Source organism: Aphelocoma coerulescens, chromosome 4 (assembly GCF_041296385.1).
Source record: "Aphelocoma coerulescens isolate FSJ_1873_10779 chromosome 4, UR_Acoe_1.0, whole genome shotgun sequence".
Lineage (NCBI taxonomy): Eukaryota > Metazoa > Chordata > Aves > Passeriformes > Corvidae > Aphelocoma > Aphelocoma coerulescens.
Genome location: NC_091017.1, coordinates 20,855,720 through 20,880,987, shown reverse-complemented (window position 1 = coordinate 20,880,987; position 25,268 = coordinate 20,855,720). Strand labels below are relative to the sequence as shown.

At 41.6% G+C, this 25,268-nt stretch overlaps 1 long non-coding RNA gene across 2 annotated transcripts in view; it reads right to left on the bottom strand.

Moving 5' to 3' along the window:
• LOC138109496 (uncharacterized) overlaps nt 1–25,268 on the bottom strand; it is a 299,865-nt gene that overhangs the window by 23,202 nt on the left and 251,395 nt on the right. For both annotated transcript variants that reach the window (XR_011150523.1, XR_011150522.1), the window contains 2 exons: nt 7,910–8,074; nt 1,461–1,682 (listed from right to left, as the gene is read on the bottom strand). This is a non-coding gene — a long non-coding RNA (uncharacterized lncRNA). The remainder of the gene's footprint in view (nt 1–1,460; nt 1,683–7,909; nt 8,075–25,268) is intronic.

Genomic DNA, 25,268 nt, shown 5'->3' with positions numbered 1-25,268 from the left:
CACATCAGCTGGCATTTTTGTGGCATGCATATTGTTGGTTGGCATAAAGCGCCTGCAAGCTCTAATGCAAACAAGAGTGGCAAACAACCTTCCCTGCCCCCTAAAAAAATAAAAGGGAAAAAAACAAAACCCCAGAATCACACACACCTTTTGGCATCCCAGAGCTGCATACCCTGTTGTCTGCAAGAACAGTGACCTGTCTGCCTTCCCTAGAGGGAGATGCAAAAGCCCTGTGCCATCTGAACACAGAAAGGTTAGAGCCACAGAGGCTTACAACATGAGTTATAATTTTTACTTGTGGGTGGGGAGTCAGCAGCACCAGGTTGTTGGGTCAGCTGAAGCCAAGAGCATTTCAGTCGCAGTCCACATTTACAAGGAACTGCATTTGCAAGGGAGTTAGGCAGTGCATAACTTTCCCTGGCTATGCATTTCCAGCAAGACAGAGTAGGACAGGTTGCTCTGCAATTTCTCTTAGGGAAGCATCAAAATATGGCACACCCTACTCCACCCCTCCCTTTCCTAATTTCCTTCTGATATCCCTCATTTTCATGTAAATGATGCAGAATCCTCCTGCACTTCACAGTGTAGTAGCAACATGGGGAAAAAAAAATGTCCAGAAATGGCAGATTAGGCTCAGAATCATCCCTCCTTTGAGAGGCAATGACTGCATAATAGTGTTACGCTCTAGTTAGGCTTAAAAGCAAAGCTCGAGTTAGAGAGCAGATAATTTCAGTGACCAGACACGAGGCTTAAATGACTGCAAATTTCATGCAAAAATATGGATGTGCTTATTTAAATACTAACAAGATGTTGTCTTGGCCTATCTGCAGAATAGCAAAGGGATAGATGAACTCTCAAACAGCAGCTCTGACTTTTGAACTACTCTTCTGCAAATGAATGAGGGGGACAGTGGGTAGGACAGACTCGCCTGATATGGGCAGTGCTGAAGGATAGCATAATGTCAGGCAGAAGGAAGTGTTTCTCCCCTCATCACCAGGAGAGTAATTTCTGTCTTCCCCATCCTCTAAATGAGGACTTCCCTGGCTTTGTGGCAAGAGTCCTCTGCAGCTGTCTGGGCACTGATGAAGACCAAGGAGCACCTATCACTCCAAATCCTGACCCTTGTTTTGCTAAGGAGTATGAAGGAAGTCAGCTAAGTTGATCAGAGAGCAAAACAAAAGGGAATTAAAATTTTGTGTTGAAACTTGCAGTTGCTTATGCTTTACACCTTGTGACGCTAACAGACTAGAGCAGAGTCTCTCTATCTTTGTCAATGCGTGGATCCAATTTTGGCTTATCTGCTCACGTGTGATCCTGAGTTAGCAGCAGGTAAGTCCCCCCAGGCCAGGAGCATGGGCTGCAGTCCCAGGCTGCAAATATTTCCTTCCCACTGCAGCACACTGAGCAGCAAGCAGAGATTGAGGACAGCAGGGAGCTCACAAGCTAGGGTAAGCACTTACAGGTTGTGACTTCACCTGGATCTCATGGCCCTGCATTGCCAGCTCAGAGAAGATGGAGTTGACTCAGGCTGCTGTTGACACTTCCATTCCATTCCATTCCATTCCATTCCATTCCATTCCATTCCATTCCATTCCATTCCATTCCATTCCATTCCATTCCATTCCATTCCTTTTGGACTTTCCCAGTTACAGGCAGCAGCATCATATGGACGGCAGTGATAGCTGAAATAAAACAGACTTGACTTCACTAGGTGTAACATACCTTGGGGCAACAAACGAGAAAGAAGCATTCACTGTGACCCTAGCTGGACTTGTGTCCTCTGGCCAGCCTTGCCAGAATGGATGATTTACACCAGAGATAAGTACAAGGAAAGGAGCCCATTAGGAGAAGATGAAAGCTACATCGTTATTTAGCTGAGTGTGCCACTTGCACACGCAGTCGTCTGGGAGATGGCAGCACAAAGTTGCATGATGGCGAACTTTAAAACTCTATTTCAGGTGAAACTGCCACCACAGCAGCAGTGGTTTATGCTGGAACATTAAACTTCACAGAGAGAGAGAGAGAAGCTGCACCACAAGCTGCATTCAAAGGCAGTTGTAAGAAGGTGTCACCTCTTTATTGTTAGTTACCAGCTCTGATCTTACCCAGATGACCTTAACATTCACCAACGTATCAAAAATAATATAGATCTGACCTGGCAAGTTTGATCCCGTGACTGCCAAAGCTGGATTCTCCCTCCACACCTCCTACTGCTAACAACCTCTGGGATATAAAGAGCATTTTCAATGGCTCAAAGAAGCCTTTTCAACACAGAAGAAAAGAAAAAGGATTTCTCAAGCTGAAAGCAGAAATCTTACAATATGCTGAAATGTCTTTCATTTATATGTAATTTTTAACTATGGCCTTTAGCCATCTAATAGACCCTGTACAGACGAGGTAAGCGTTACCCTTTCCAGACAGATACCTTGCCATCTCTCAAGCTCTCTGTGCAGTCTCCAGATCTTGCCTCTTTTAAGGCCTTGAACCTGCTGCGTAGTGGAAATGAAACCAAGCCCATCTCCATAAGCACAGGGCAGCCCCTTGTACAAGATGAGGCAGAAAATGTGCTGGCAGCAGCCACTTGAGAGACCCATGGCACGCACCTTATCAGTTAGAGAAGAAAATGATATATTCTGCTGGGCTAATTAGGAGATTAAGAGAAGGTAATGCAGTCATATTTCCCTGCTTGTTTAAAGGAGTGGAAGATGGGGAGAGAATTTAATGTCGGTTTCCACTACAAGAGATAAAAAGCGACAGGGACATAATAAATATAACACCTTCTGTCTGAGTTGCCTGGGATACAGCATCTAGGAAAGAGAGACAGAGTGGGTGAAGTACAAACCAGTCCCAATTCTCACAGCAATCATCACCACCAGAATGCATTCATGTTGTGCCATTTTCCATCTTGTTATAATCTTTGTCACAAGAATGAGGTTATTGGACAAGAAGGGCTTTTCCATATCGGCTTTAGCAGTATTGCTGCCATTTCCTTGATCTTTTCAATATTCTGTAATTGATCGGTTTGCTATCTCAATTTTCCCTTGTTTACAGCCTCTGCACCTTGTAGCTGACCAGACAATTCAAGTAGATAAAGGACCACTGAAAAATCCCTGCTTTCTAGCACTCTGTTCTGCCAGAGTAATCAAAGATCAGGGGTTACATATTTCAGCTGGTGTAAAGAGGTGTAGCTGCAATTATGCCAGCTGGTTTATTCTCTGCTACAGGACTCGAGCAATCAAGATCCATCCTGCAGTCTTTCAAGTAGCCCTACAGAAATGCCAAAATAAACCTAAAGTTTCCATTAAAAGTTGCAGAATTACAAAGCCTTGTTCTTTGTGTGTGGCACTTCTGGTGAAATAAGAAATTCTAAGTAGATTCTACCTAAAAAAATTACAAGTAATGAAGAGGAAAATCTTTAAGATTTAAATTCTTTACAACAGTTCCTGAATTCAGCTTTGCCTATACTGGAAGAAGAGCTCTGAACCTCTTCCTGGCAGTGCTGAGATCAGCCCTTTGCAAAGGCACAGAATCCTAAGCTATTTGTTAAAGCCTGCTACACCTCAATGCTGCCTTTCCATCTACTGCACCAGGCCCTAAGGTACTCCTTTGGTCTGCAACTCCATTTTCCTTCTGTAAAAGGGAAATAATGGTATATTTTCCATCTCATTTACTTACATGAAGAATTTTTAAGAGAGAGGCTCCAAATTCTAGCATGCCTAACATAACAGACAAGTAATTTCAGACTCACCCCATCACAACCTGAAGCCACTACTCACTACCAGTGGCAGGAGTTGTCAAAATAGGTCGGTTAGCCAGAAGCATGGGTCAGAATTCTCTGCCAGGAAAGAAAGCATCTCTTTCCATGTTAAATAGAATATAATGTATAGAAAACCTAGTCTTTGCCCCATTAGGGAAATAACAACCTTTTTGCCTGCTGACATGTGAGCTTCTTTCAGGAGCCAACACTGACAGAGCCCCTCTGGCAGCACGAATTGCATCCCCCCTGCTGTGTGTGGAGCACCACAGGGATATCAGTGTCCTGTGGAAGCAGCTCTGCCGAAACACATTTGCACAGGGAGGGTTCTTGGATGTTGTTGCATCCTCACCAAAATTGTCACCACAAGCCCCCTGCACCTCTTGGGCAGTGAGAATGTCATCTGTGCTCGGAGAGCAAGGGATCCAGAAGCTGCCCTCGAGCTCAAATCTGCCAGCTGACGTTGCAATTATCAGGCAGCTTGCAAAGACTGTATGGAAATTTATAGCAAAATAAGCAATTGGGGAGAGCAGAGCACTCCCCCAGTGGGTGAGACATTGCATTGATTGCATCCGAGAGGGACCCAGAACAGTGAAGGTCAGCACAGGGCTGTTCTACAGAGGCTGCTGATTTTGTCACTCTGCAGAAAAGTGTTTTCTGTTTTCAGTCCTACAGCAAAGTATTAAAAGGGTTACACTGTGTAGGCATGCAACATACTTTCCACCACACAGGATAAAGCATAAATGCTCAAAAAATTACAATGTCTTTGAACCTTGCAGATCAATCTGATTGAACTACATACATCATTTAAAGTTTACAATACACCTCCTGACATCAAAGCAGAGGAAAAAAAAAGCACAGCCTGTTTTTTAAATCAGGCTGATCAGAAGTACTGCTATGATATCTCCTCTATGCAGTTTCAATAATTCAGTGATTTTCTTTTAAATTGCAGTATTTTGTATATTTTAATCTCATTTTATTTGGCTGCCTTTGAATTTGTTTCCCGGGAGCTCCTGTGTTAGAATCCTGCTACTATTTTTTGTTGTTGTTGGTTTGGTATGTTAGGTTTTTAAAGTTCATAAGAAACCTGAACTGGGAATAATTTGCTTTTATATTAGTAAAATCAATTGATTGAAGGAAATTCAAAACCCAAAGAATTACCCCAAATAATCACTTTGTATTGATCTGAGTTATTATGGACCTCTCTCCCTCTGGAGTTAACTTTGAGATCATTTTCTTCATGCCTAAACAGGTCATGTCCATTGAATAGAGGCATATCATTGAGGATCAGTGCACAGACTTGCCAGAAAAAAGCTGCTTTGCTTTCTCTATCTACATTGGCTTAGTGAGAGGGGAAGCCCTTGATTTAGGGGAACATATTTAGCTCTTCTAGATCAGTTTATCTGCCTTGATATCAGCTGGGTTATGCTGCTTTTCATAGAATCATGGAATGGCTGGGTTGGAAGGGACCTTAAAGATCATCTGGTTCCAACCCCCTGCCATGAGCAGGGACACCTTTCACTAGACCAGGTTGCTCAGAGCTCCATCCAACCTGGCCTTGGACATCTCCAGGGATGGGGCATCTGCAGCTTCCCTGGGCAACCTGTTCCAGTGTCACACCATTCTCACAGTAAATAATTTCTTTCCACTATCCAGTGTAAACCTACTGTCTTTTAGTTTGAATCTATTCCCCCTGGTCCTGTTACTGCATGCTCTTGTAAAAAGCCCCTCCCTGTCTTTCCTGTAGGCTACCTTCATCAGTTAAAATTCAGTCCCTTGGTTTTCCTTTAATTTCCTAACAATTTCAGTAATGTGCAAATTATGCTAGAATACTAAAGTAGCACAGCTTCTTTTCTAACCCCGTGCAGCAAGCAGAGGTCACTAGGTAAGCTTTTTCTTTTCTGCTCTCTGAATTTTAATTGTGGTTATTTCACAGCCTGGGTCTAATTTCCAACACTAATTTATAACGAAATCTCTGTATTTTGCTTAGCTCCTGGCTTTATATTTCTTGCTTGCTGGGTTGCACTGGATATTGTTAGCTGACTCCCTGCTGGGAAACTGCACATAATTGCAAAAAAAAAATTTTGCAGTGCCCTTCCCCAAGGGGTTTCCAGGTAGAGCTAGCTAGAACCAGATTTCTACCCCAAAACTCAATGCCATTTCATCTTTTTGCCTCATCTCTGTTTAACACAGAGCGTAAGGCAAATGCACAGACCTTAAAGAACACCTAAAACTTGCAATAATCAAGGACCTCATCATGAAAAGAGAGTTGGCCAAGCTTGGCATCATAGCATCTTGCTGGAATAGTCACTAAAAGAAACAGGATGTATGATGGTGACATTTAGAAGGACCATAAGCCATTAGCTAAAGTTAACAGTCAAGCAAATTGGCTGCATGAGGCACCCAGACACTTCCACGCAATCTCCCACCAACAGTTCCCTGTGTTTTGGTTCATTTGCTAACACAGAGGCTGGAGCCAGCCCCCTTCCCCAGCTCAGTTCTCTGTGGGTGCTAGGAGCGGACAAAATGCAGGCAGCAGGGTCCTTTCTGCAAGCTGGGAACTATCTGCTGCAAGAAACAATGTCACAAGCTGGCTCCAAATCAAGGACATTTTAAACATCAAGCCCTGCAAGCTTCACTTAAATGCAGCAAGTGCAAACCCAGCCACCACCAAAAAATGTTTAGAACGGCAGCCAGAGAGGAGCGGCAGTGTCACTGCCTAACCAGGGATGAGACATCCCCTTCACCAGCCTCTGCAGTGTGACAGGGCTGCAAGGCAAGCGGGAACATTCAGCAGAGCATGCAGCCATCTCACATGTCACTTGTTCCATCTCTATCATTCCTTCCTAGTGTTAAGTTAAATGGATCATTGCTGTAGCTCCAGCCTAGCAATCCTTGCTTCTGCTAGCCAGTCAGAATATTCCCACACACAAGGTCTGAGCAGCCTGGCTGCAAGACCCTGCCTTTCACTCCAGCCCAGCACCACCATTGTGCTGTATTTGATTTATGGTTAATATTCCTGTCAGCACCACAGGCCTTTGACACTCCAACCACATTACTTAATTCCACCTACCGCTGCCAATAACAGGCGCTGAAGTTTCAGTTCCCAGCAGTTTGATATGTGAAGCTGCAGAATAGTTAGATTATCACCAGTTATGCAGACAGCACATTTGACAGACTTGCAATGATGTTTTCAGCTGTCAGTTATTGCAGCTACAGTGTGGAAACCACAAAAGGGGCATACACTGAATACGCACTACAAAGACATCTGCTTTGGAAGAGGCAGGCTTCTGGGTAAATACGTTTTAGAACATAATTGTGGCAACTCAAAATCATCATCTTTATGTCTTGGCAGAGAGGTGGTTTTCCACATGCAAATTAATTATGGTAAGCTTGTCTCAAATCAACACTAAAGACATGGTGGGCACGAACATTTTCAGCACTGATTCTGTGCTGTAGCAAACTCTCACATGACAAATCTCTGTAGTACCTCTGCAGGCAACAGTTGTAACTGAACTGCAATATTTGGTCGATTAAAAGAAGTAAATATTTTTCCATTTAAAAGATTTGCCAATATAAAGGGAAATCAAGGTTATAGAAGTCAACATTTGAACTTATATGGACATATTTGCAGTTTCTCAAGACAGGCAATCCACATCACTATCTCTAAAAAATTATGGTTTAAGTTGATTATTGTTGGGGCAAGGGAGAGGAGGAGCTTATGCTGCACACAGATTTACTCTGATTATTTTAATGAAAGGGTAATACAGAAGCATTAAAAGACACACATTATCCAGATTAATAAATTCTTTGAAAATAGCATCACTAGTTCTTCGAATCCTGCCTTTAGATGGCACAATCCACAGTTTGTTTGCAGATACTATAAAATAAATAACATTTCTTTTTTATTGTTAGTCACTGTCTTTGCATAACACATATTGGTAGGTTCCTATTTCACCGAGCTGTCAAATGTACCCAACTACTACTTTCATGTAATTTTTTCCACTGGTCTAATAAAACTCAGAACAAAGGTGCAAACAACAGTAGTTCAGGGGAGTTAAAAGGATACAGCAAGCTTCCCTTGGGTGCTCTGCCTCCATAAAATTCTTTTGCAACTATTTAAAATACTGGAGTGTATTTTACTTGAATACCTACCAGGCTGAGTACAGGACGCTGTACTTAACTGCTGATCTCATTGAAGACACGAGCCCAGATATTTGTCTTTGGTCCTGAAGAAGCTTGGATCCCCTCAGCACAGACAGTAGAAGAGCCAGAGAGCTGCAATATCTGATAGCTATGTTTTCCCCTCTGCTACTAGTCCTGCAACACAGAAGAGTTATCCTGAGCTAAGCATGACCAAACATTAACACAAGCGTCCAGAGGGGCTGTGGGATTTTATTTCTTGGAAAAACTCAAAACTCAACTGGACAAGACTCAAGAAACCTGCATTATACGACATACTTTGTGCAAAGGGTCAGACCAGAGACCTCCAGAGACCACTTTCAAATTACATTATGCCCAAATTCTAGGAAGGTTTTGAACTCAAGAGGGCTCTCCGCTACCACTTCCGTAAATGCTGGAGAATCAACAGTATCACAAATCATCCCCATCCCACAGTGAACAGTCCAAGACAGGTAGATAAACAGCCTGTGCATTACTCTTCCTGAAACACGTTTTCCCATGTGAGGAAGTGCTCTGATTTGCTTCAGATACTCGGGAATAGACCCTAGAGAAAAGGCCCAAACCAGCATTATCTCACTTGTGCTATTGGCTCACCACCATGTGGATTTTAGATCAGGACACTCCGTAAGTGTGAAGGTGAGTTTCCCATTCCTAGTTTCATCCAAAACTAATAAAGAACAGGTGTCTTTAATTTGGGAGTGATTGCCTGCATTTCTTAACTGCTGCAATGACGATCTTTGCAAGCAAGAAAAAAGAGACAAGCTGCTGTTTCAGGCAGCATTTCAGCTGTTTTTCTAAGATCTTTTTTTACGTGGTCATCAGAAAAAAGCCTACTAGTTTTATCACATAAGAGAAAGGGAGCTTGGGGCACAGGGTCTGAGTAATATAAACCAATGTTTGGGATTCTAGGTTTTGTATTAATGGCTCTGCCATCCACAGCATTTTGACCAGCGGGCCCTGGGCTTGTGGTGCTACTTATGTGACTTCATTAACAGCACACACAGTTGGAGATTTGCACAGTGGGGACTTATCTCTTAAAAGAAATAAAAATAAAGAAACAAACAGGAGCAGTTGAGAATGTTCCTATTGATACTGAAAGCAACAGGAAGAGCAAACATGCTAATAGCACAGGCAGACAGGTGTGCAGTACAAAGAATAAAAATAGTGCAACCCTCTGTTGAGCAACTTGTATTCAAGATTTATTGATTCTATCTTTCACCAAATGAGAAATAAGTGAAGCAAATCAAAGCATAAGCTAAACGGAGCAGAGCAACGTGAAACCTGTGCGGGATGAGCAGCTCTGTGCCCACTGCCTGAGGCAATCTGCTGCTGAAGGATAACGTGCCAATGCTAATCAGATCATCGGTTCCCCTTCCCATTAGGCATTCTGCTAACTCAACAGATAAGCATTCACTCTCCTATGATTCCTTTAGGAATGCCAGCTCAACTTGGGAGGCAGCCCTGCTTCCCCTCTGAGCTACCCTTCAATATTCTTGTTACTCCTCTGTCTCAAGTGCAGTCCTGGGGATGCTGACAGCACCACCACTCCCCACCCCATGGTACTGAGCACCAGCCAGCCTGCAGCAGTGCACTGCCAGCCCTCCAAATGCTGCCAAATGTCTTGCCCTTTTGAGAAAAAAATATGTGGTTCTGCAGAGCATGGGCTGCCAAAAGAGTGTGTGCTGATCCCTGAATGGGTATAAGACTAAGTTACAGCAGAGATAGTAGAGTATGCAGTGGTCAGAAAGGAGCTACAATTACTTCTTTGACAGGCTGAGAACCTTTCCTGTGCTCAGAGCCCAAAAAGCTTTCAGGCAGCTTTTGCTGATCACGTGCATTTTTGTTTCATACAGCACTAAGGCATTAAAAAACCCCAAACAAACAACACCAAAAAGACAAAACAACACCACAACAGACGGTGGAAGCACAATTGTAGACTGTATCAGTTTCAAGGCCTTGAATTTCCCAGCTCATCTTATTCAAAAGTAAATACAGCACAGCTTTCTTGCAAGGAAAAGAGAGAAATGCTCTCTTTGGGCCATCTCATGGGACTGCAGAGCAGGAAGACACACAACAGATTTTACCCATATTTGATGTTGCCTGCTGAATGGCTGGGCTGGCTTAAAGGATCTGATCCGAAGCTCTTGGAAGTCAGTGGTTTCCCTTAGGCTTTGAATACGCCCCAGTAACTGATATGTAAAATAATGGTCCTGGGAGGGGAATGATGTACAGAGTAAAAAAACCCTTCTGCATACTAAATGGCATCGACTCTTTCTGGTATGTGCTCGATCATCTACTAACAAAAAAATATAAATGTGTGCTTGTGTTTATATTCTCTGTTGAAGAAGAAATATTCCAGAATGAGTAATGTTATTCAACTGCCGAGTCAGGCATGCCACTCACCATGTCAGATACATCACATACAAGCTCTGACACATTGCCTCCTAAATGAGACAGATTAGCTCTTCCTCTGAACACATCAGCCTTTAACTGGCTATATTAACAACTGGGTCAGGCAGGCAGCATGCTCAAAGTTACCACCTACAGATTCACAGAGATAATTTAGTAAGCTGCATCTTCACAGAGTGCCTTTCCCACCACAATCTATAATAAGGTAAGCTTGATATAATGTGCCTACCTGGAATCAAACTCAATGCTGTGCAGCAGCCTTTAATGGAAAATATATCACTTTTGAAAATTTGGCTTTCCGGGGACACACTAAGTGTATGACTGGGTGAAGTCACTGTCAGAAAATGTTACGGTCTGCAGTAGTTACACAGAAATAGTATTTTTAATTTTTTCTGCAAAGTTGATTATTACTGCTCAAACACAGGAGACACCTGCCAAACTGCTCAAGTAACTGGAACCAGGGATTCAGCACCGTAAGAACAGAAGTGCTCTCTCTAGCATAAGAGACCCAGCATCAGCTTTTTGTATGAGAGACATTTCTGGAAATTTAACAAGCAAGCAAACAAAAAGATTCCCCCCAGGCCAAGCAGAGCTCACATGCTTGGTCACTGCTGATGCCTGTACTACAGGGTAAGGTACTTATTTATCCATGTGTTTAAATACCTATTTCCTTAGAGCTCAGCCTCAGACTTCAGATGGCACTTTAGTTCTTTAGGGAGCACAAAATTACCCACTGCATGAGATGACCTGGGGTTGATTTATTGCTGATATTAGCTTTTTGTGAGTGAGATAAGGGGGATTATAGGATATTATTCCCTGCTTACCTTTACACCCATTTCCAACAGAGCCACCACAAATACACCTTGGGAAGTAGGCAGAATGGAGAGACTAGGGATGAATAGGCTGCCCAGCACTTGCATTTCTTAGTTCTGCATGATTAAAGACATTCATCTCTTTTTTTCATGCCCATCTAGTACAAACCAGGTAATAAAATATGCTTTCTTTGCTTCCCAAGCCACTAGCTGAAATTAACAGTTACTGCCATGCAAACAGGGAACAAGGGACCTTGTACTTTCCTATACATTACTCTTATCCAGTTCAAACCACCCAAGAATCTGAGCTCTTCATGGAAGCACCTGCCAGGTCATGCCCATCTGATCCATGCAGCACAATAGCCTTCTCACAGCGTCAGGAACCGATCATACCTACCCAAGCAGTCCCACATGCTGTGGCTGCTGTTTTTTGAGGAACAGGAGAGACGACTGTTCCTTATCATCCCCTCAAGTAGAGGGAACAAAGTTGTAACTCCTGGGAGCTAAGTCACAGTTCCCAGCACAACTAGGACATTGTTTTGCCCTTGCAGCATGAAGCATAACTGTATGTGCTGTGCATTAACACAATACTGATCATACTAGAAACCATCAAGCTGAAAGAGATGCTGAAAGAGAAGCTATATGTTCATTTTCAGGAAAAGAATCAAATATATTCCTTCCAAGGAGACTACAGCCCTTGCTAAAACTTTTAGGGCCAGCACCAGGGACAGAAATATTCAAGACTAAGACTGCACTGATGCTGATGGACCCATTTCACTGTCAGCTCTGGTGTTTAGAGGGGACCTCCTCCAATCACCTTATCTCATGTCAGCAAAGCTCTCATAAGTCACACACAACACCACCTGTGCTAGGTGCCACTGTCAGCATCTCATCAATTAATGATCAACCAAGATACCTAAATCAAGTGCAAATAAAAAGGTGCAAAATGGCCAGATCTAGAAGCTGTCTATGCCTATTGTTCCCACAGAAAAGCATGGGAGCAGGGAGAGGTCAAGCCCTTCAGTGTCTCTGTTTATACAACTGCTTAATAGAAGCTGAGCTCCATGGAAAATCTAATTCATGGTCCACGGTTTAATTTTGTCCATTTATTTCCTTTCAGCAAGTAATATCTCTTTTGTTATTTTAATTTAGTCTTTGGGGTTTAGCCTTTTACATTAATTTTAATATTCACTCTATAGAAACAAACTGATATGTCAACTGTTAAGCACATGGAGTTCCAGCTAGAGAGGTTTATAGCTGGGGTTTCTCTGAAACAGAGAACCCTAAATAGAGGCACAGGAAAAACCACACAGGTGAAGTGAGAGAATGCAAGAGATGATGACAGCACGATTTTGTGATGAGGCCAAACATTACTAACACAAATAGCACTTGCAACTGCAGCAAAAAAAGCAACTGCACTCGGCTTTTCTTTTCTTTGGTTTTGTGATGTTTGGTTTCTTCCTCTTAATAGCAGCACAGTTAAAAGCCTTCCAAAATTTTATTTTAATACCTCTTCCTTCCCAGAATAGAAGTGCAGTGCAGAAAGCACCAAAGTTTCTCCAGCAGTTTTACTCTGAAATGGGAGAGTCTCTTCCCAGTGACGTGACTGCACAATCTGGAATTATGGAGGCTGACATCTATTAACCCATTTGTTAGCCAACACCTACAAGACCACCAAGTAAAGTTCTCCAACAGACTATTATGGGTTCTTACTTTCAGCAGCTTATAAATTTGCCAGTGTTTTATCATTTCAACTGAATTTTGTTCCGTGAGGTATTTTCCTCACAACAAGCACTACTAAAAAAGCCAGTAGCAGGAGGGAAAACAGTTTTAGTTTGCTTGCACGGAAACTTTGAGAAGGAGACCCATGGGTTTTTGTCTCTAGTTTTGGAACCTCTGCTGTCTAACATACAAAAGTTTTTCTGAGATGGGGACTGTGCCTCCTTCCTGTGAGTTCTCTAGAATGCATTAACAGGCAATTCTATAGCAAGATTTCCTATAGATGAATAGCAGGCAAAGGAAAGAGAATTTTTATAAATATAATTTATAACTAAGTCTTCTCTAAACGTCTGTCTTCCTTGTGAGATCTGGGTGAAACTGGTCAACAGACTCAGAAGTTACTGGAGGGCAGTTAAAGCAGATATAAAAGGGCCAGGCAGACTGTGATCTCAGTACCTTTACATTCTTCAGCAAAAACTCCAGGCTTCTAAAGTCTCTGTTTTCTTTACTTAATTGTAGCTCCTCATGAGGTGGAAGGCTTTACACTTCATGCAAAAATGGTCTGTGCAACAGTGATGGGGCATGCCCTCAGTCAAAAAATCCACAAGAATTTCAGCAAGGTGCCAAAAGTCAAGAGTTGAAATAAGGTAATAGAATTTATGAAGAAACCTAGGCAGAAACTAAGTTGTTCTGATGAGATGGAACAGCAGAGAGAGACAGGGCTGGCTGAGAAGAGGCCACTGGCATCTAAAAATGCAGGATCATATATGAAGTCAAACCTTATATGAGACAAATCTTTGAGAAAGGAAAGGACTACCTTAAATGTCATGCCTGGTTTTGTAGTTCTTCATACCAGCTAAGAACTTGTTCCATGGCTTTTGTTTCAGGGCAGCACACACCCAGTACTAATGACAGGGTTTAACTCTGTAAACCCGATGACACAGTGGAGCCCAAGATGGTACCAAAAACTCTGTCTGCAGACTTTCATAAAACCCAGTTTCAAGAATGAGTGTACTCCTTCAATCCAATTCCCATCTGCTACATTGCAAAAGGTTCAATTTTTTAGTAGAGCATAAGCCCCAGATATTTGCACTGAGATCTGTTGTGTCATACAGTAAAATTGCCAGCCATGCAAAAACATGACAGCAGGTTGTATTTCAGACTGGAGTCTAAAGATATCATTCAGAGCACAAAGTCTTCCCTTACTGTAATGGGTTATTTCTTGTTACAGTAGATCTGTTAGTGTTTCTCACTCTGTTCAGCATAGTAAACAACATCTATAGCTGTTCCCTTGGCAGTCTCTGGCGACAAATGGTTTTGATAGTTGTTTTTAAAATGGGCAATAATGGATTTTATGGTGAGCTGGTAATTTGGGAAAAAAGGCTTTGGGAACAACTTCTACTCAAAGTTCAGCACAGTGAAGTACTATAATCAGTCCTCTGAAAAAAACCCAAACATTATCAGGACCAGATGTGCTGAGTATGACCCACCTCTGAATCACCAATAAAAGCAACATCCAAGGACCACCACAGCAGTGTCCAGCTGGCAAACAGCTATCTCATCTCCTTTTCCTGGTCACAAGCCCCATTTCTCTTGCCTGCAGAATCATTCAGAACAATCTCCCTTTTTCTATCCATTTTTGTTATAAAAGTTGGAGAAGGAATCCCCAGAAATGAAGTGCAAAAGGGGGTGGCCCAGGTGCAATCACCTCTTTCAGCACCACTGTTTTTTCAGTCAAGCTACTTATCATGGGTTAAATTTCATGGCCCTAAGGGTGGAAAACTCCATAATCTTCCTACTGCAGAATTAGGCTACAATTTTTTTACTCTTTCTCGGGTGCATAAGACTTTATTTCCTTCTCCTCTAGAAGATGCAAGTGATGCTTACAGTTATCCATCTTCCTAAAGAGTTGGTGCATAGCCTATTGCCAAAAAGAGAAAACTGCTTCAATCCCAAATACAAAATTGCTGGCATTCCCACACAGCCCAAGAAGCAGTGCTTATAAACATTTTGCTTGAGTTTTTCACACCATATATATTAGGAATGAACTGCAGGTCAAATAGTCTGGCAATTCACTTGCTAGCTTAGCAGCTTGAGGCTCTGCCTTGGGGCCTTTCACACCAGCAGCTATTAACTACAAAGAAATGTCACCTGTGCTGGTCATTATTGTTAATTATGGAATTCCTCTATTCACACATCCCTGTACTAAAAGCTTTTCCTATCAGACTCCTTCCCCTAGCACTCAGGACCAGGGTGCTGTGATTATCACAAAACAGTGCACAGTAGAGTCTTGGGAAAAACCAGACTGCCACAATTTTATCTGCACTGGCTCCAGTAACACCGACCAGACAAGGGGCTAAAGCCCTGCTCATTGCTGTCTTGCACACTCTTATTTTACACATTTATCTAGGATTCAGGCTGCCCACAGTCTTGAGGTATATGGAGTCAGAACTCTTCAACCAAGCCCATCTGGGGCAAATGAGATCTTGGTATCTGGTTAAGAAAACACAGGCTGGATAGCATTTATGAATTCATGCAAGACTTTTCTTCAAACAGCAAGGATAACTCAAAAAGACAGGAAAATGGACAGTAAATCTACAGTGTTCAGAGCAAGCTACCTACCTCTGATGGACAACAGTTTTGTATTCCATATGATCTGTGAGCTGCCTGATGTGCTGTGCTTGTGCTGCTTTACAACACAAGAAGACAAGGGCTGAAGTGAAAAATGAGATGAAGTGCACTTTCCACAAGGAAATTAAAGCTGGAAACAACCACAGTATAGCACAGAGCCTTGGTGCATACAACTACAACTACCACAGTAACTGATATTTGTTTAAATTTTGCAGGTTTCCATTAAACCAGTAAGGCCCAAAAGACCATCACCTTCCCTTACCCAAAGACAATTTTGATTCACAGCTTTCAGCTCACCCAGATGGAAGATTTTAAAGCTCTTCTCACTCCTGAGCCATTTCTCCACAATACTTCTGCAGGAGAGGAACCAAAGTGGCTGCTACTCAGCAACATCTGCATATGCCATAAAGCAAAAATCATCCTCCCACTTCCAGCAGGAATTGCTGCAAGATGCAACTATCCTTGCAGATAGTTATCCCTAATTGCCCCTGGAGGATGCACTCACTACCCCTTAGGTATCAGTCAGCAATTGAAATCCAGAGTCCTTATTTCATCAAAACTTGATTTGTCCTGGAATCTGTAGTTTCTTTAGGAAAAACATTCAGGAAACATCTCTGTTCATAAATCCAGTCTAAAAGGTCCCTGGGAGCTAATATGATTGCACACTGTAGCAAATAATTTCTAATAATTTATATCTATTATGACATATGGATATAACAGCCAAGGAGTTATCCTGAAAACTATCTGAAATGTGAATTCAGCATGCCTTTCATTTCTTGAAAGTTTTATGTGCTCTGTTACTGTGGGGTTGGACTCAACAGGCTAAATAAAGCTTCCTCTTGCTTGTCCAAACTGAAATGTAAAATAACACAGGGGAAATAAGCATTTCTTTTCTACACAGCAGCACATGCAAAATTTTTTCACTGAAAAAAAGAGCTACAGCAGTCAAGCCTCTGGGTCATTCGTCTCTCTGTGAAAAGAGTAGTTAAAAGTATATGTTAATGTTCCCTGCCAGTTTGTCTTCTCTTAGCCTCTTCCTTCCAGGGCTTTCATTATGTTCCCCCTTCTATGTAGTTTTAAAAGGTTTCCTTGTTTGACAATTTTGCTGAAGGCAATTATGTTACTTGCTTTCTCCTGAGCTCAATATACAACAGCAGAAGTGGTACACTGTGCATATGGTTAAGATCTGTTTTAAAAACACTTGCAGATTGCTATCAAATCTTGCTGTGTGGCTTGTCATTCGTGTTTAGCAGATTCTGTGAAGAAGTTCTAACACTCTGCTATGGGATAGTCCCTTGTTTGAAACTGAAGAGATGAAGTTTCTATTGTTCAGCAGCAGAGATGGTTCTGTATTAAACTGAAACAAGAAAAACCTATTTAGGAACCAGCAAGGAAAATACACATCTTGGGATGACAGCACAGCTTCACGTGGTTCATTAAATGTTCACGAGTCAAGACTATTCTGCTTTCTGATGAGAGAACGGTTCTTATTTTCAGTTTGTAATTACAAAAAAGGCACACTGGAGGTCATAAGGGGCTTCATCTCCAGGACACTCTGCTCTGTGCATAAGTTTGATATTCACCTGCCATTACCAGAATGCAGTACAAATCCTGCTGCAGGACTCTGCTGCTTTGGCTAAACCCAACCACTTTACCTGCATTGGACTTATCAAAGCCAACATACAAGTAATTACACAAGCAGAAGAGTTTTAGATATTTCTGGGTGCTTTCATTTAACACATCTCTCTAGCACGTGTATCCCCTGGTGTACAGTCACACAGCTGAGCTCAAATTTCAGTCTTTCTCTTTAGTGAGGTACTGATAAGGTTTGAATCCTCTATTTTACCTCATACTTCAGAAAGCATGGAGAAATTCAGCACTGTCAAGACTCCTCCTCTCCAAAATTAGATTGAAACAAGGAATTAAGTTAAAATATTACCAAGATGGAGTTATAATATGGGATGGATTCACAAGACAGAAGTGCTGTGACTTCAAAATGAGTCACTCTCTCCCTTTGCTTCTGTCCTGTTACCATCACAAATAACAGTTCAAGGAGGGATTCTCTTTCTCAGGCACCATCTCAAAATATCCATTCTACTGGGGAAAAAAAAACATTGTGCCTACATCTTATTTGCACCCTTTTGGGAAAATGTAGTGCAGTCAGGACCTTGGCATCACCCCGGTCCGTAACAATCCCACAGGTGGGAATGTGATACAGGCATCCCCACCTGACTTGACCCCAACAAAAAAACTGGGTAAATTCAAGTGAATTGAAGGAAATATAAGAACCTAAATTGTCTGAATTCGGAGAGTTTGAAATGATAATTTTAAGGTCACATTATCTTAGCTTTTGTGTCAATTTTTCCTTCTTTTAAACATTTTCTTTGTCAAACTGGCTTTCCCTATCAAGGGAATTTAAAATTATATGCAAGCCATTTAGGTACACAATGTACATTACTACAGCACAAAGGACATTGGGAAAGCTGAAACTGGATGAACTTTGCAAGAAAAAGCCAGCTTGGGGAAAGTTATTTCTATGTATCACTGCCAAGTTTAAGTAATATAGTAATGACATGGGAGTGGACACATAAAACACCATCTGGATAATTAAAATATACACAAAGGTGGTATGCAGACAAGTATCATCTGAATGTTAACAATGTAAAATGGTAAAAAAAAATTAACCCTTCATGGGCACATTGATGTCAGAGACAGGTGTTACAAGAGAGTAGGGAAGTCAGCTTCCCTAAGACTCACACCAGGTGCAGGTCACAGCAACATTTTAGCTGCAATTCTGTAGCACATTTAATGCTTATGTAACTTAAAGCACAGGCTTTGTGCTTGTAAATCCTTAAATTCACATATAATACGCTTAAGTGCTTTTCTTCTTGTCAAACAAGCCTGCTGCTGTCTCTCCCACCACTTGTAAATCACACTGCATTTTCCTCATCTCCTTACATCACTGTAGATGTAGTCTCAGTGGAAGTTGGCCTTGCAAGTCAAATGGTGCAACATGGCTCTAACATTATAAAATCAGGACCTGAATTACTACAGTTGATAAAATTTTTTTGTCAAGATCCTAATAACTCAGCTCTCCGTCCCAGACTGATCAGAAGGTGGCAGTATTTCAAAACATTACTGTTTGGTTTTACCAGAGGGGCATTTATTTTTTAATTGACTACTTGTTAATAATGAATTTTATTATTTCTAACATTTAAAGGTCAAGAGCTGTAACTTTTAGTGGTTGAAGTGCAGTGGAAGCAGTAACATGCATTAGGCTGCAATTTTGAAGAGGCGACTCTATCAGTATGTGGAGACAGAGGGCGGCATTTGCTTTCTAACTGTTTTTATTTGCTGTAAAATATTTGTTAGATGCTTTTATAGAAATGACCACTTCTATGAAAGATGAGATAAGAATTTCCAAGGTGTCCAAAGCTTGTTCTTGTGTCCCAAAGCAGTCCCTAAATTCAACAGTGTTCCTGGGAAATATTTTGCCTGATTTGTACTCTGTACTTTCTACAGATTTATATGAACTATCCCCTTGCACACTTCAAACTACCATCCTTTGCTTTAACAACAATCACACACACTGTGAACTGCTCTTCCTGAAACTAAAAATGTCCTACTCTTGTGTTTGAGCTGCCACTGCTTTGTCTTCTACCCCTGCACAACAGAAGGCGGATTTTAGCAGCCACCACCCTTTAGCACCTCTCACTTTACATGCACAGGAACATTCACAGTGAAAGACGTGCACTGAACAGCTTCATAGCAAATCCAACTGTGGCTTGAAGTTCCAAATAATAGCTCTGGATCACTCAACTAGTGAATTCAGGGAAGGCACTGCAAACAAGGTGTGAGTCTACAGTCTGGCTTTCCCACGTGCACGGCTCCACAGTGAAGCTGTCTGATCGAATTAAAAAGAAGGTGAGAGAGAACAGAAAGTCTGCCTTCATTTGGCAAGTAAATCAGCAAAGGTTCTTACAGAAATGGAAAGGATGACAGAAGAATCTTTGCCTCCAACATTCTTCTTCAATTATTTACTTCTGCTCACTTTTAACGTGGTTTTGTCCAATAACTCTAGAAATACCATTCCAGAGCATAAAGGAGAGGGGGTAGAAGTTACCGACTAAAATACAGTTGCTCAGACTAACACACATTCTTCCTTATTTTTCTATCTGTACAACTACAGGAATTATCCAGCAAAGAGGAAACATTTTGTTGGCGATTTGTTGAACCTACTTGCTGTGTCAAATCATTTGTGCCAAGATATTTAAGGAAATTAAATACCATAAAAACCACCCATGAGACCACAACAAAATGAAAACATCCAAGTCAACAAAATAGTTCAGCAAACTGAAATAAGAACTAGGAATATTACAGTATTCCTAAATCAGCCTCAGACTGCTATAGACTTGAACTAATATTCCCCAAGTGTTCACGGAGGAGTCTGTTTGGATTTACAAAAGCTGTTGAAAATAATAGAAACAAAGAATATTCTGATTTGGAAAGAACCACAAGGACCATCCAAGTCCAACTGCTGGCCCTGCACAGGACACCCACAAGAATCCCACCATGTGCCTGAGAGCATTCAATTGCTATGAATACAGATTGTCAGCTTCACTTGAATAATGCTGATCAAAATGACTATATTTAATATTTTGGGCTTACCTGGACAAATAACTTCAAATACTGGCCATTGGATACAGTTTAAATTCTACTCACAATGAATCAATGCAAAGCAGAGCTATTTAGTGGATTTACTCAATGTGTAGAGCAAGGCAAGTAAAAGGAAGTTCCATCCACCTTTACTTTGATAAGGGAAAATTAGGCAGGGAGTCGTGGAGTTAAAATGCTGAATGATTTACATCCCCAAATAACAAGAGAAGAAAATGAAGTTCTGTTTCTATTTCTTCAGAGCAATTAAGACAGCCAGCTGCCTGGGCACAAAAACCCAAGAAAACCCACTATCTCCTGCTAATGTTTTATTATAGTCACTGCCTGACAATCATTTTTGTCAAAGAGGCACGTTCTGTAAACACTTGTCAGCGGTCTCTGCTGCCTTGCTTTGCTCCTGTGGCGAAGCATGAAGTGAAACAGCAATGCAGGAGCATTACCACAGTTGCTTTCTCTCCTCTGACAATAGGCAGGCTTCTTTGGAAGGACCTCCGTGTTGGCAGGCTGCTTTTCATTACAAGAAGGCAGCCAATTTTGGATATCATATGCAGCTGAAAAATTGTGAGTAAACTGCCATTACTTGCAGTAGGAACTGAAAAGGCTTTGACTTGCAAAAGGGAAGATCATAGGCCAACAAGAAATTCTTTTTTATTTAGGTGGACTGGAGAGAAAATGAGGGTTCATGCCCTCAAATTGCAGAAATCCTTTGTTCTGTTATCTTCTTATACAAAAGTGGGAGAGCCAAACACATTTCATTTGTACTCAGAGATGAGAGTTACCCCCGTGCTCAGTTATACTGGACAAAGCTCTATTGAATTGTCCAGGACAAAAGCATGCCATTTGTATTGAGTGCAGATTCCCCTTACAATGCCATCTGGTTTCTGAGGCACAAGTTTTACAAGTACTTAAGCATCACTTTGCTTAGTGCTGCAGTGTTTAACTGGTTGAGGAGCTTGACTCTTACTTGCACAGGGAAGTCAGGCACACAAAAGTCAACGCCCTGTTTGTTTCTGCCATTGCTTGGAGGTTTTCTGTTTGGCCAAGGGCACGCAGCAGTTCACCATCTCTTTCCATGCACCAGGTTAGCTGGGTCTGGACCAACAGAAATCCCCAGAGCTCTGCAGACACATCTTTAGGAATCCAAATTCTTTAAAATCTGTCTCTAAATATCTAAAGAAAAACAATCTTGTTAGGGGTGATGTGATGCCAAAAGCCAGGTGTGTTTTGAAAAGACTCTTAGCTTCACAAGAATTCTACTTCATGCCCAGGGAGGAGTTAAAGTCCCCTCTGTACAGTAGCTGATGCTAGAGTGAGCTTTCCTCCTACTGGTTTCCAATACACTTAGTTTCCAGAGAGGGATGTTTTTGCATTGGTATGATGCAGATTGGAAGAAAGCAGCTCTTCAGTGGCTGTGCCAGGCGAGGCGCTGCCGCACACAGCTTGACTGTGCTGATACTAAATGCTCTGATTCTCCTCCTAAATAACAGTGCTAAATAAAACAGCAAGGTGAAGTCTCTCATTGCACAGGCAAAAGGAGGCAGGGAATGTGAGGCATCTTACTGGGGGGGCTTTCCTATCTGCACCCCTTTCTGTTTTTCTGGATCTGAATTTTAAAATGGGTTGTATTTTGCCTGCAGCAATTTCTTTTAATAACTGCAATTATTCTCTTCCATTGTTCTGACTCTTACAAGCAAATTAGGGAAATTCAAAGGCAATTTTCTTGATTGTTTGTTGTCAGGGGCTTATGAATGGCTCTTCTATTTCACTGGGACGTTTCCTCAAATAAATAATGAGTGTGGCACAAGAGTCATAAACAGTCAGATAGAGATCAGCGAGTTTTAGGGACAGATGCCGCTTGGTGCTTAGGTGAGCATGCAGGAGACAAAGCAGGACACAGCTAGATATATTTACAGCTTCCATGTTTAAGAAAGGGTAATTTTTCTCTCCTCACGTGCAACTGCGCATCTTTAAAGATCTCATTTCACACATTTCTCACACCCCACCCAGAAATCCATGAAAAGAGGGGGTAGTGTTGGGAGGTTTCACATCCCCTCTTCTCTCAGTGCTTGCATAGCCGGCAGAGAGAAGTTGCAGGCCACAGCAAAGGGCGACCTGAATAAATAACACCAGGACTTTGTGCCATACTGTGTGGGAAATAACATTCACAATGTGAGTTTACAACAACAGCAAGACTACATTTCTGGAAAAAATCCAAAGTCAAAGCTTCCAAAAAAGACTCAAGCATCCATTTATCCTGCTCAAAATATCATGCAAATATGTCACCTAAGTGGCATTCATCAATGACAGAGGATCAAGAACACATGCCAAATCATCTCATGTTCAATCTGTCTGGAAGAAAGTGAATGTACAAGGCAAACTTAAGCTAATAACTTCCAAACCCTCCCCCATCTCTGAGGTTTTTAGCATAAAAAATGACTAATTCTCACTTCCACTAACATGCATATCTGCTAGATCCTCTGCTAGATCACTGTAGAGACAAGCCAGGTATAAAACACAAGCCTAATGTTTTTAGCCTGGTTTAGCTTTTTTAAACCTCTGATCAACTGTAATCAAATCCAGTGAAGTGGGAGAAATCTCAGTCTAACTTACATAAAATTCAATTGGATTCAATACATCCAGCATTGTGATGTCCTAGTGGACCACAGAGGCTCAGCAGCATCAAGTATCTTTTTAAATGTTCCCAGTGGGCGCTCATAATTAGCCATGAGTCAGATATCTGCATGATCCTGAACTTAATTCCAGTTCTTGCTGAATTACTTTACTACATACTTTTTAATGTTGATGAAGGCAGAGAAATGAGAAGTCCCAGCAAAATACCTGTAACCTGGCTAAAAATTCACATGCAGAATCTTCTCTTCTTATCTAATATCATTTGTGCATTACAGATTTTGTGCAATCCGCCTTGGCTACAGACAGAAATCAAACCATTCGCCTCCTGAATGACTCAGCAGGGAGAAAGTCAGAGGCAGCGCTAAAATATCTATCAAACCCTGTGTTCATAAGGTGCTCTGAAGAGGTTCTGCTTCACAGACACAGCTTGGCAACCCATATAATATAGAGCTTCTTCTCAGAGATCTATGCTTATGAGAATTTCTGAAAGCCCAGAGGCAAAAAACTAACTCTGACAGAAGGAAATTAGCAAAACTCTTCTCCATCTTCTTATCCCAAGGCAACTTGAGCCTAGTTCTGGAAATATTAATCTATTCTCAGCAGCTCTTCTCACATAAAGACTGTGGACCATAACCTAAATAACCACTTTTAATAACTTTTACTCCAGTATTTAGAATTTTTTTTATTGAGTGCCTTTGCAATACGCAATCATGCCCAGCTTGGTCTATAAACTTGTTCAGCCTCAGGTTCTCCTGAACTCACCAGGACTAAGAAAACTTTTCTTTTCATCCGTTGGGAATAAAGATAGAAGTTCTGTTCAGAAAATAGCTACATATGTGCTCACTCAAAATAGTATATAGGTTACTGATATCTCTATAAAAACAAAGAACATTTGTACAAAAAGGAAAACTGATCTTGTGACTCCTGAATTTTAGCTATGAGGGTTTGAACTGCTCCTTGTAGCAGTATCTCATCATGGAGAGAGACACCTTACAGGTCCCTTTTTGCCTTGCCCCCTTTGGGCTCGAGTGTGTGCTCCAGGCAGTGGGTGTGCCCTGCTGCCCCATGTTCTCTGTGCTTGCTGGCAGCCTCTTCCAGCCAGCCATGCCCCTGGCAAGGTCTCCTTCCTCTCCACCATCCCAGTGGGCCCATCTCTGCCTGACAGCAGCAGCCACAACAAGGTAGAAAAGTCCATCCCTTTTGACAGCAAAACCTGGATAAAGCAATACTAGGAATGCAGATTTTATCTGGTAACAGGGCTCTGCTGTTTCATGTCTGTGTTTTGAGTGAGAGCAGGGGTGATGCCAGATGGAAAGAGACCACAGGACAGAGGCAGCCTTGGCACAGCCTTCCCCAGTGCTTTCTGTGTTTGCCTCAGACAAAACTACTGCAGAACCCCTTCACGTGTACCCAGTCCCCTCCAAGCAGCCAGGTCCCATCCTCCATCTTTAGCTCCAGGTGTCCCTATCTGAGTCTACCTTCACATCTTCTCACACTCTGGAGACCACAAAGACCTTACTGCTCACAGACTGAATAGGTAAAGGAGCCCTTTGCACCCTCTCTCTTCTACACAGCCATGCCAAGAGAAAGATTACTAGTCATCAGGGATCCTTAAGCTTTTTGTCACAAAATTTGTAGCCCTGTCCTTGGCTTCAAGATTATTCCCTTTTTCTCTGTGTTATGAAAAAATTAGCAGAAGAAAATAAGAATGTGAGTTGGTTTTGCATTTATTCAGATTTTTTTCCCCCAAAGATCTAAGCCTACATGAAGCAGAAGAGAAAACCCTAGGGAAAACAAATCAGTAAATCTACCCAGGAACATTTAGACCATTCCATATCTTTGTTTTCTTACTCTCTGGTAAACTGAATTTATAAATTGAAGGGAAGGCATAAAAATAATCAATGCTTTCTAGAGCCATTACTAGAAGCACCTAATGACAAACAACTCCATTAGTAAAAAAAACCTGCAAACCTTAACGCCGTAGCTTTCTGCATTCTTACGTTGGCTTTGCTGTCCCTAGTCAATAGAAGCTTAGTTTATGATAATTTTAAAAAATTACAGTGTTTACTATAAGGAATCATAAACAGCAACAGAACAGATAGAAAAAAATAGGGCTGGGGAGCTAAATAGAAATAATGTTTGTAAGCAGCCTGGACATAACCCTTCCTTATTCCAGATGAGATTGTTGCCCATTAAGCAAGAATTAAAATAGCACGTGCTTGCCATCCCAATATGTACCATTTGAACTACTAGAATGATGTTTTAAATACAGGGCTCTATCTAGAAAAAGGTCTGATCCAAAGCCACTCTATGTAAGGAAATTTTCCTGCTGATTGGAACAAATGAAGCCATGAAACAAGGACAACCACCACAAGTAGACAGAAAACTAAGAGGAGCTATAGCAGCAGTAATCATCTACATAAAAGATTGCAGGAAAAAGGAAGGGGGCAATTTAT